The following is an 11,751-nucleotide window of genomic DNA, read 5'->3' on the forward strand; positions in this document are numbered from 1 at the left end:
TTATAATAATCTAGGTAAGGACAATAATGGCTTGGCTATGACTGGTGAGAGTAGATAGTGAGAGAAGTAGACTTGCCAATGGACTGGATGTAGATAGTAAGGTAGAAAGGAATCAGGATCTACCCTTAGGTTTCAAGTCTTAAAAAACCAGTGTGTTTTGGTACCATTAAAAGATGGGACAGACTGGTACAGAAATAGGTGAAGCAGAGGAAAATTTAATTTTCTTTTGAACATGCTAAATTAGAGATGTTTTTGAAGCATTCAGGTACAGCTGTCAAACAGGAAGCTAGATATGTAAGGCTGGACCTAGAGGACCATTTTGGATGAGAGATGTAAATTGAGGGTCAACAATATATAAACTCTTTGGAATGAATACAATCACCTAGAGATCATGTATAAATAAAGAAAAGGTAGAAATTAAAAGTAAGTTCCACAGAGAGGTCAGTTTGTTGAAAAGCTACCTAAGGAAATGAAGGCAGGTTTTCATCTCTTCTTGTAGCTGAGTAATATTTCATTGTACCATAAGCTTCTTTATCTAATCATCTATTGTAGAACACTTCGGTTGCTCCCATGTCCTGGCCACCGTGAATAATGCTGCTGTGAACATCAGTGTGCATTTGCAACAACATAGATGGACTTCGAGATAATCATGCTAAGCGAAATAAGCCAGGCAGAAAATGTTGAAAAACATGATATCGCTTATATGTGGGATATAAACCTAAAAGCAACAGACGAACAGGACAAACTAACAGAGACTCATGGACATGAACAATGGACTAGTGGTTACCAGAGGGGGAGAGGGGAGGTAGACAGGGTAAAGGGGGTCAAACATGTGGTAACAGAAAGAAATCTAACTATGGGAGCTGAACACACAATGAAATATATATATGCCTTACTGCTAAATTATATACCTGAAACTTACTGGATTTCGTTAACCAATGTCACCATTTTTTTTTTTTTAAATGAAGGCAACTCAGAAAAGAGAGAAAGTAAGTGGGTGATGTCAGAGAAGCCAAAAAAGAATGTTCTTTATATTTATAGACATACACAAGGCTTTCCTTTTGCAGAGAACAAAATACATTCCATTCCCCCAGAAGATATTATACACTATTTGCACTATACATCTGTGTCTGTGTGTAGGTGTGTCTCTGTGAGTATGGCATGTAGGTGTCAATAATCCTCATAAAAACCCTGAGATGTAGGTATTATTTTATTATCTCTATTTTACAAATGATATAATGGGTTTTGATAAGTTAAAAACTAGTTAATCACTTAGAAAGTGATGGAGCTAGAATACATGCCTGTGCCCAGTGATTCCATAACATAATCTTTTTTGTTAGCCCTTGCTGCCTTACTGCTCCTTCCTTTGGGAGAGGTATTTCCAAAGTCCGTGGAAAATTAGAGGGACTACCCAAAAGCAGTTTGAACTTCCTAGGAATATAGAATCTTTCAGGCATTTCCTTGAAAACTAGAGGGTGAAGAACATTACAGTAAAAAAGATGATTCAGCTCACAGAAGGTGTAAATATGTGCAATTATCTAATACAAACTTATTTACATTGTCCTAGCATTTCTCACTAGATTATGGCCCTCCAGGTTAAAAAGCAGTGACTGTTTCATAACCTGCCTTGGATAAGCACAATGGCTATATTTTATTGATATTAGCTATGAAACTCAGATACCTGGAAAATGTATTTTGAAATAAATTGCAACTTAGAAATTTGACAGAATTATGCTAGAACTTAGCACATTACAAGGTTAAATAGTCATTCCATGTGCTCCCAAAATATAAGAAATCAATAGCGCATAAATTCCAAATAGATCAGTAGGGTATACACTGGCTCTAGCAGCATCACTCATTTATCCGATAAGTATTTATCAAGTAACTCTTCCTTACCAAGCACTCTTCTAGGCCCTGAGGATTCAATTATTGATAAAGTAGACATAAATTCACACTCTCGTGGGGTCTGTAATCTAAGAGGGTTTATCAGATAATAAATAAGGACGCAAAATATATGCTATAATGTAATAAAGGTTAAAGAGAAACAACAAGGCAGGGAAGGAAGATGGGAAAATTTTAATAATGTAGACAATGAAGTATAAACTATAAAAGTAAAATTTGGGTAAATAACTAAAAGAAGTAAAGAAACGAGTCATTCCCTTACATTCTAGGTAAAGGTAAAATCAAAAGCAAAATCCCTGTGGCAGACTTATGCTTTGTGTGCTGAGGAGAAGCAAGGGGGCTAGTGTGACTGCAATGAAGTAAAAACAAGGAGAGACGAAGGAGTGAGGTTTGAGAGATAGTATGATGATGTTGAATCATTGTGGACTTTAAAAGACTTTGGCTTTAACATTGTATGAGGCTGATTTTCTGGAAGGGCCACACGTTGATCAACATTTCAAAAAGAATAAGGCACAAAAGCAGAACACTTAGGAAACTATCGTAATAACTGAGGTGGGAGAGATGACAGTGGCTTGGATCAGGGAGATGGTAGTATTTGTGGTGAGAACTGGTAGAATTCTGAATATGTCTTGAAGATGGAATTTGCTGTCAGATCTGACTTGAGATGTGAAGGAAAAAGAAGAATGAGTGAGAACACAAAGATTTGCAACCTGAGCAAATAAAAGTCATGTCACATTGACCAAGGTGGAAAATATATAATATTTTATTTTTTCTTTACCTTCGCCTGTGTTCCCAAATTCCTAAATTTATAATCAAAGTATATTTGTTACTTGTGATATTTTTTAAAGTGTGGAATTGAGGGATCTGCCTTCTAAATTTCTGCCCATCTTTCTTGTGGCCTCATCTTCCTTCAATTTGCCCTTTCTTGGAAGTCTGCCTATCAAGTTAAATTTGTCTCCCCCAGGTACACATCTCTTTTCATCAATGGTTTTGTTCATGCTGCTTCTGATCCCTTAACTGTTCTTATTTTAAAGGTCTTTATAGCAGAGTTTTTAAGAGCATGGGCTTGGAGTCAGTAGACTTGAGTTTGAATCCTGGAGCTACTTTTGTTAGCTGTGTGCCCTTGGTCGCTTAGCCTCTCTGAACCTAATTGGAATGAAAATAGTACCTACCTTAAAGAGTTTTAATGAGGATTTTATGAGATAATATTTTTAAATAGTCCCTTTATAAGATCTTCCCAAATCCCTCACCTTGCAGTGTTTGCCCTATTCTCTGAACTCACATGGCATTTTTACCCATACTTTCTTACGATATTTATTACTAAGCTAAAATTGTAGCTATTTATACGCGTTTTGTCTTCCAACAGATTTCAAACCCCTATAAAGGTTAAATTTGTGCCGTCCATAGCATCTGATATAATTGCACAAAATAGATGTTTAATAAATTCTACTGAATGAACAACTAAAGTGAATCACTTCCACATGGCTTTCTGGTCAATTACTTGATTGAGGTTCCAAGAGAGTAGCCCTGCCCCACCACAGAAAATTGAAAAATAAAGGAAGAAATTTTCTCTGTCCAATGGGTCCAGGTAATAGAGGACCTCAGAAAGAAAGCAGGAACTGACAAAGTAGCAGGAGAAATCTTTAGTATTCCCCATGGCTATTCAACTTATTAAGAAAAATAGCACCACAGAACTAGAGAGAGCCCTGTAAATGATTCAGTTTAACTGAAACCAATAGGGATTAAATGACTTTTAGTAGACCTGGGACTAGAACATTCTACACATTAGTATATGCTCTTCTATAATCTTCTAAGCATATCATATACAGATTTTTATTTAAACATTAGTACAAAATCTATATCATAATATTTTAATTCTCCATATAATGTATTATAAATATTTTTCCATATTAGGTCATTTCGATGATGTAAACAATAATGGAAATTAAAATGCAGAGGGGTTACTATGCTTAGTCATGACTGAAATATTTAATTGTCATGAAAAAACTATAAGATAAGTAATTTTATTCATATTTTACAGATGGAAGATCTGGGGCTCAGAGAGATAAAAAGGTTTGGTTATGACCTTTTTATGAGTAGCAAAGCCAAGATTCACACTGGGAAAATCTATTTCTTTTAGACAGTTGCATAGTATTCAATGATAGGAGTGTACCAAAATATATTTAATTATCCCCTATTGTTAGATATTTCGATTGTCTATAGATTTTACTATCACAAACAATGTTGCAATTTACTTACTTTTGAAAGTATTTTATAGGACAAATTCATGATATCACTGGCATAAACATTTCCATATTTTATAATCTATCAATTTAGATTTTAAAAGGTGGCATTGACTTCACTCTCAGTCCTTTCTCCTTAATCTCATCAATTCCAGATACCACACAATGTTCTTTCCATGAGGCCTTTTGCTCTCTTCCTTCTATACAAGTTCTTGGGTGAGGTCATTTCTCCTTAGCTATCCTGCCACGAGCCTCATTCACTCATTTTACAAGGGTCTGGTAGGAAAAAAAAAAAGGGAAATAATAATATCATATTACTTTATTTTCAGTGTACAAAGCCTTTTTCCATTATTAGTCCCACTTCGGCCTGGAACAAAATTACTGCTAAGAAAGTGATTATCTCCATTTCATATATCAGAAAATAGAGTATCCCAGAGAATAAATTATTTGCTTTAGGTTATAATTCTGAGGTGGTAGTGGTTATAGGTTGGTAGCAAAAAATAAAAATAAAAATAAAAAAAGATCAGATTCTTGCTCTAGACAATGGGCAGGAATTAAATAATACAATGATTTCAAAAAGGCTTCAAAATGTTATAGATCTACAATCTAATAATATGAAGACCTTTAACTCTATCAAAGTGGTAAATTATGAGCATTTATATAAATTGTGCAACTTATAAGACATGTTAGTTTAGGATCCTATTTTCAGAAACACTAGGCTACTTTATTCAATATTATATTTCTGGGCTCATAACACAATAAAATTAATTACTACTCCATTATAGAAAACAATAGACATATATTTAATATGCATAAAAGTATTTTGTCTCAGGTAATCATATAGTCTCACATTGTACCCTAAATGTGTATGAAGAAGAAATATCAGTGGGTAGAATTTTCCATAAGTGACAACTTACATCACATCCAGATTCACAGCTCACATTGTCTTTTATTTTCAACAATCTTCTCAAACACCAATCATTTTTCTGGCACAGATGTCTCTTATATAACTTAATCCCCACACAAGCAAATCTCACAGCCCAGGACATCAAAACTAAAATGATCCCTTCTGCCTGAGCAATAGACTCATCATAAATAGTCGGGGGTGTCAATATTGCATATGCTATGGATGCCTTAGATATATTTTCCTAAAAACAAGTGCATCCCATAGATAAGAGACACTCTGAAGTATAATAATATCGAGAGCTTTATAGTCAAAGAAAAGCTTCATTGTTGTAGCTATCTGAAGCACACATCTGTGACCTTGTAAACAAGAAAGTCCAGCATCCCCCCTGTTTTGCCCAAGACAAAAAAAAGCCACATTTTCATTGAAAACCCTCTTAAACCACAAAGAGCCTTACATAATATTGTATAAAAGTAAAATCTGTAATTTTATGCATTAATTAAAAGGTGCTGGCAGTAGAATAAAGCTCACTAAATCATTGTAAATCATTAAAAAACTAGTTTAGTAGTCCATGAAGACTTGAAATAGCTTTCCACAGCAAAGCAATAAAAATGATGTAATCCACTGTTAACTAGTCTCAATTTAATTATCAAACAGGGATTGGAGCCTTTTCCCCATTTTGCAGCCTTCAGCTGCTTTTTTGTTATTTATGGCATAGCTCTAAAGACTGTAAAGCATTATTGTGCATATTATATTGCCTATCATCAGATGCTTGAAAATGTGGTTTTGCATTTCCAACTCGATCTCTAGTTCCTTATTAACATCTAATACTTAGTACCCACTTTGTGCTAAATAATGAACTGTATAAGCGTTATTTTAATATTAGTCTCACAATGACTCTGTGAGGTAGGTATAATTACTACCCACATTAAATATCTCTAGAAATTGAGGTTTAGAGGTGGAGAATGTTGCCAGAAATCTCATATCTATAATAAATGGTAGAATCAGGACATGAACCTAACTCTCTTGGCTCTAAAGCCCACATTCAACCTAATCAGAAAATAATGTATCCCATAGGACTAAATGTGTTATTCAGTTAAACCTCATGCATTGATTACAAAATATTCTGGAGACTGCTTTCCATCAAATTCTTATGTAATGCTAATAAGATACCTTCAAACACCATACAAACAAATCAAATAAATATGGGTAACTCTGTTTCCTAGAATCATTTAGATCAGGGTTTCTCAACATGAACATTGTTGAGAATTTGGACTAGACAATTCTTTTGTGTGTGTCGGGAGTGGAGGGGAGGGGGGTGCTGCTGTTCTATGTATTGTAGCATGTTTAGCAGGATCTCTGGTCTCCACATGCCAATAGCATATACCTCTTCTAGTTGTGATGGATAAAAATGTCCCCAGACTGTCGAACGTCCCCTGCAGGTCAAAGTCATCCCCATTTGAAAACTGCTGATTTACATGAAACTCATTCTGGCAAGGTCTATATAATCATCAAAGGAAGAACACAACTAAGTGCCAAGCATTTGGATATGTCAGTCCCACAAAGCCTTTTCCTGAAACATCCTAATAATTCCAAGCAAAATAGTTTGTAATAGGCTTGCCGTATTCCTTCTTCACTTTGTAACTTGTTTCTGGATGCATTATTTTGTTTTGAAGCTTGCAATTTCAAATGGAGAAATGCAGATTAAACTGTGAGCATCAATAATGATACTGTCTTACATTAAATAAGCATAGTTCTGAATGTCTACAAATTATAATAAATGAATGTGGGAAGAGTATCCTATGATATATTTCATTTCAAAGGCTATTTTTAATATAAAATGCAAAGCTCATTATAATTTTAACAAGGAATAATTTTATATAATAACTCATGTTTATTTTTCAAAATTTCATTTTTATTTCTTAAAGAGTAATATAACTGTATTATTCACCTTTCTTCTTGAAATGGGTCTTGAAATGGTTCTACTTCGTTATTATGTATTAAGACAAAGTGACTTTTTAAAAATATTTTTCAATTATTTCTCTGTAAAATATTGTGAATGTAAATAGGCTACACTATTATTGCAGTGCTCACTAGTGCCATTATGATTATGAGCTTTTAATTTTCCTCAGAACATTTATGCTCAAAAGTTGAAAGTCAGCAGCCTATAACCAGACTTATTGTAAAAACTAATACACAGAGAATAATTCTTAGGTCTGGTGTCTTTATAAGACCAACAGAATCATGTCTATATAAAATAGTGTGTGGGGGGGCAGTGCATCTAAATCTTTGCTTTAAATTTCCTGAATAGTTTGACTAAAATAAAAGAAGATGCTTGAGAAAGCAAGTATGTACCAACCATAGGGCTGTTGAGAAAATTAAATTAAATAACATGAAAAACCTAGAAAACATTTCGTATTCAAAGGCATGGACATGATCAATAATCATAACTGCTATTTCTATACTGTTCACAGTGGTCTGGCACTTTAATATATTTCTGCAATTAAGTCATTATAATCACTTAATGAGGCCACAGTGTTACAACCCATTCCCTATTTTTAAAGTGAGAAAACAGAGGTGGCACAATGTTAAATAACTTGCCCAAAGTCACATAACTTGTAAGCCAGCAAGCTGGGATTCAGACTCAGGCAATCTTGAGTAAGGGTCTGTACTCCCACGCAATCTACAATTCGCAGGAAACCAAAATGAAGCAATTCCATGATGGTCAACCACATCTAATCTAATCAAATGCAATGGAATAAGGGTAAGTTTGAGTTCAAAAAAAAAAAAAACAAATGTATACTTTTTATTCTTTCCATTTCCTTGTTGTGTGACAGTGAAAGGGGGCGGTGGGGGGAAGCTCCATTTGAACACTGGAAAGCAAAAATAAGTATTTCCTTGTATAATTGTTGTGAGGATTAAATAACATATTCAGTACTTGGCATAATACCTAATGTGCTCAATAAATGGTAGTTATTAGAACAGGGATGAGCCTGCCTCAAGACTTTTGCTTGGTTCTCCTACTAAAGGTATATATAATTCAAACAAGATTAGATCTTGTAAAATCTAGCTATTTATTTTCTTCTCTGCAAATTTAAAGGAAATGAAAACATGCCTATGGCATAACATATTTTAGAACTATGGTTTAACTAAGATAGAGGACTATCAAGAAGATATTGTCTCATTTATGAATAGTTGAAAATTCAAAATCAAAATTTTAATTTTCCTTTCTTGGGTTGTACATACAGATCAGGAACTGAAAACATTCCTTCTGATGTTCCTACCTGCTTATATTCTTCTAAGACCTGCTCATTAATGAAAATGATGACTAAATAATGCCTCAGGCCTACAATTAATATCTCTCTGAATATTAAAAGTAACAATATTTTTAGATAGTAGATTGTTCCTTCTTTGAAGTAATATACCTTCAGTGTATCCAAACTCCAAACAAACTGATTAGTATATATCAACATATATCAACACATATATATTCATAAAATAGTAATTAGTTTATACTCTATCTAACTACTAAAATAACACAGCCAAAAGTTTAAAGAGGAATAGTTAATGTGTCTCTCTCTTCATTGAATAAGAATGGAAGGCCTTACTCCATCCTGGAAGAAAATGGTGCACAAATAAGTACAGTATTTTTTATAATTAACTTTATCTCATATTTTTTACCTGCAATTTCACCTACATTCATTCACATTTGACATAGTTTTCCTGACTAAAATGCCCTGACGATGCTATAAAAGACGATATAATAAGACTCCTATAAAATCTTCAGTGTGTTTTGAAGAAAAATAAGAAATTTAGAATTATTAAAATCCTTAAGTCATAAAAGTAAGCATGTTTAATGAGACAAAATATTGAATTAAGAAGCATAACAATGTCAATAATCAGAATGAAAACTGAAAATTGTATATTGTTTCTCGAATATTCCCAAAGACTATATATTTTGTGTGGGTTGGACATAGTACCTATGAGTGTGTTTTTTTTGGTTTTCACCTTGGTGCTTGTCATTGTGCCAATAATGTGTACTATGAAGTGATGGTAGATGCCTGTGTCTACCTATGCAAGTAAAGTGAAGAACTGGGGAAGTATTTGGATTAGTCAAATGCCACCACCCCCTTTTTCAAATAATCTCAATATGCTCTTTAATAAATGAACAATGAAGAGTTTGGTTTCTCTTTGAGAATAGCCCACAGCAAAAACATTACCATAGGATAGCAGAGGTCTAGGGAATGCAATGAAAACACCTAGATTATATATTTTGTCAAGCAGGGTATACACAACTAGAAAAGGCTTTTCTTGTAAAAGAAGCAGTTACGTAGAAAGCACTGTATCCACATTCTTCTCCTAAGAAACCTTGAAGGATCTGTCCGGAGTGCTGAAAGGGTTTCCTCTGGAGAAGGCTGGAGACTTTGTGGGATGTGTATTAACCTGATGAGTTCAGGAAGCAGTCAGTATTTTCGAGTACCCAACCAAAGATCCTTTTAAACAAAAGTCGACATTCATAACAGACAGAAATAGTCATAACTAATTCTTAAATGTGTAATTACATAGATATGAGAGAAATTAAAGGTGAAATTTTCCTGTACTCCATGAGGGGAATGAGGAGCACAAAGAACACCTAACAAGAGGTAGCATGCCCAAACACACCAATACTGAAAAGAATGTCTAGAATGTTGTATAACTAAGAAAATTCTACAGAAAATCTCAGCTTATTCCCACTGTGGGAGGGGTTGCACCCAGTACAAAGCAATGCTCCCTTGGCTGCCAGTAGCCAGCATTAAGGATACAGATTAGCTCTGGTTCAGTCTCTAGGGACTCAGAACAATAAAACAACATGTAGGGCATGAAGAAAGTAGAAGGGAGACTCTGCCTTCCCACTGGCCTGTGTCAGTTTCTTAGTGGAACTTAGTGGAAAGTAAAGTGTTGGAGAATCTGCCTGGTTGCTCAAGCTGAGGCAGCCCCGAGATTGTGCATAAATAAGCACCTGCTCTGGAGGGAAATGGGGGCAGTCAAAAACTCCAGCACCAGTTCCAAGAAGCCTCCAGGAAGATTCTTCATGTCCCTCTGTGAGGTCCCAAGTGCAGGTTGGGCTCTGGTCACCAGCTAGCTCGAGGGCCTGCCCCAGGTTCTTTCCCCAGGTCACTGCAGCCTGGGCTTCCTCCTTGAAATGCTGCTCATGCTGCCATTCCGGGGTAACTAGCAGATTTTGTGTCCGAAGGGAAAGATACATCCAAGAGAGAGGAAAGAGCGGGAGGGCGCAGACTGAGGTTTAGGAGGCACACTAGCCTGTTTGATAAAGCAGTGATTTCAGCACCACCCGCTGTCCCTCTCTTCCTGCGGCAGGCGCTACCGTCCGGGCAGCTAATTCAGCTATTACGAAGCGACTCTCCTTCCTTCCATTTCTACCTGTGCTTCTCTCTATTTCGAGCCCTTGGTGATTGAGGAAGAACAGGCTGCATTCTAAACAGGCGTACCTGGCCTTAGGGAGCGGGAACTCGGATCTGAAGGCATGCAGAATCCCTTTCTCAACCCTTGCAGCCATTCCCTCATTTACCCCATTGCTCTCGCCTTTTCTCCCAACAGGTTTAACTAAGGCTGCCAGCAAATGGAGCAGATTTCAATATCGAGGTTCTGGCCACCTCCGCTCCACCCTCGTCCCCTTCCCCGAAAACCAAACTGTGTGCTACCCAGCAAGCTGATAGCCCCTACCTCCTTCCTGGCTGGGGACACTTGGGCACGCAGACACTTAGCGAGCTTACCCCCCTGTTGGCCACGCAGCGGGCAGTGAGACGCGATCTAGCTAGCCCCCCACAAAGTTGGGCCGTGCTGATCAGTGGGGCAGAACCAGCCTCTCCAGTCCCGGGCTCCCCCCCAAGATGATCTTAAGCTCATCTCCTGCTCCCAGAGCACGCAGAACAGCAGAGCTGAGGGCGGCGTGTGCGGCAATCTCCCTGCTACTGAGAAAGGGGAGAAGGGGGGAAGGGGAGAGCGCGGAGGCGGGAGGGGTGGTAGTTTGTATTTATAGAGAATAGAGTTCTCAGTGTAACTTTTTGGTGCCACCAAGTGGCACAATGAGTTCCATTAGGAACACAGACTTTGGGTCAATCTGGATAGGTAAACCAGCTCCACAGCCAGATGCTTACATGATGAAGGGTTTGAGGGGGGCACCCTAAGACTTGAGTTTTCCCATGTGCACCTACATGCACCTTCATATCTCAGCACCTGGGATGCAAATCCCTAAGTCCTAAGAATGAGTTTGTATTGAGAGTCAAGTGGTATCTGTGCCCTCTTCAGACAAGTGGTAAAGGTGTCAAGGACACTGGACAGATGCCAGGTGCCTCCTAGGAGTCTAGGAACCCTTGTCTCAGGAAGGATATACATTCTTTTCTCCCTCATAACCCCTCTGCCCAGATTACAGTATTCTCATACCTCGCTCTAAAACCTTCTTCCTGTCATCCCGAGTGTCCAGTCCTTAAAGTGGGACGTCATTCATTCCCCTTGTGTTAGAATCAATTTCAGATTATTTCTCAAATACTCAAATTCAAAGAACTTCGCAGCTTGCCACTAAACCTCCTTCTTTAATTGCTACCTTAAAAAAGCATTTGATTTTAGGCTCTATGGATCTTAACCTCTCCAAACAGCACTTAGAACTCCAGGTTCCCTTGGCTATAAGCTAAGCGTCTGCTT

At 36.9% G+C, this 11,751-nt stretch overlaps 1 protein-coding gene across 1 annotated transcript in view; it reads right to left on the reverse strand.

Annotated features, from left to right (window-relative positions):
• The window catches only part of GRM5 (glutamate metabotropic receptor 5), a 418,657-nt gene extending 407,667 nt beyond the window's left edge, over positions 1-10,990 (reverse strand). The window contains exon 1 of the mRNA XM_011363299.1: positions 10,824-10,990. The gene's annotated coding sequence lies outside the window, so the exon portion shown is untranslated. The remainder of the gene's footprint in view (positions 1-10,823) is intronic.
• Between the last annotated feature and the right edge of the window lie 761 nt (positions 10,991-11,751).

Source organism: Pteropus vampyrus, unplaced genomic scaffold, assembly GCF_000151845.1.
Source record: "Pteropus vampyrus isolate Shadow unplaced genomic scaffold, Pvam_2.0 Scaffold84, whole genome shotgun sequence".
Taxonomy (NCBI): domain Eukaryota; kingdom Metazoa; phylum Chordata; class Mammalia; order Chiroptera; family Pteropodidae; genus Pteropus; species Pteropus vampyrus.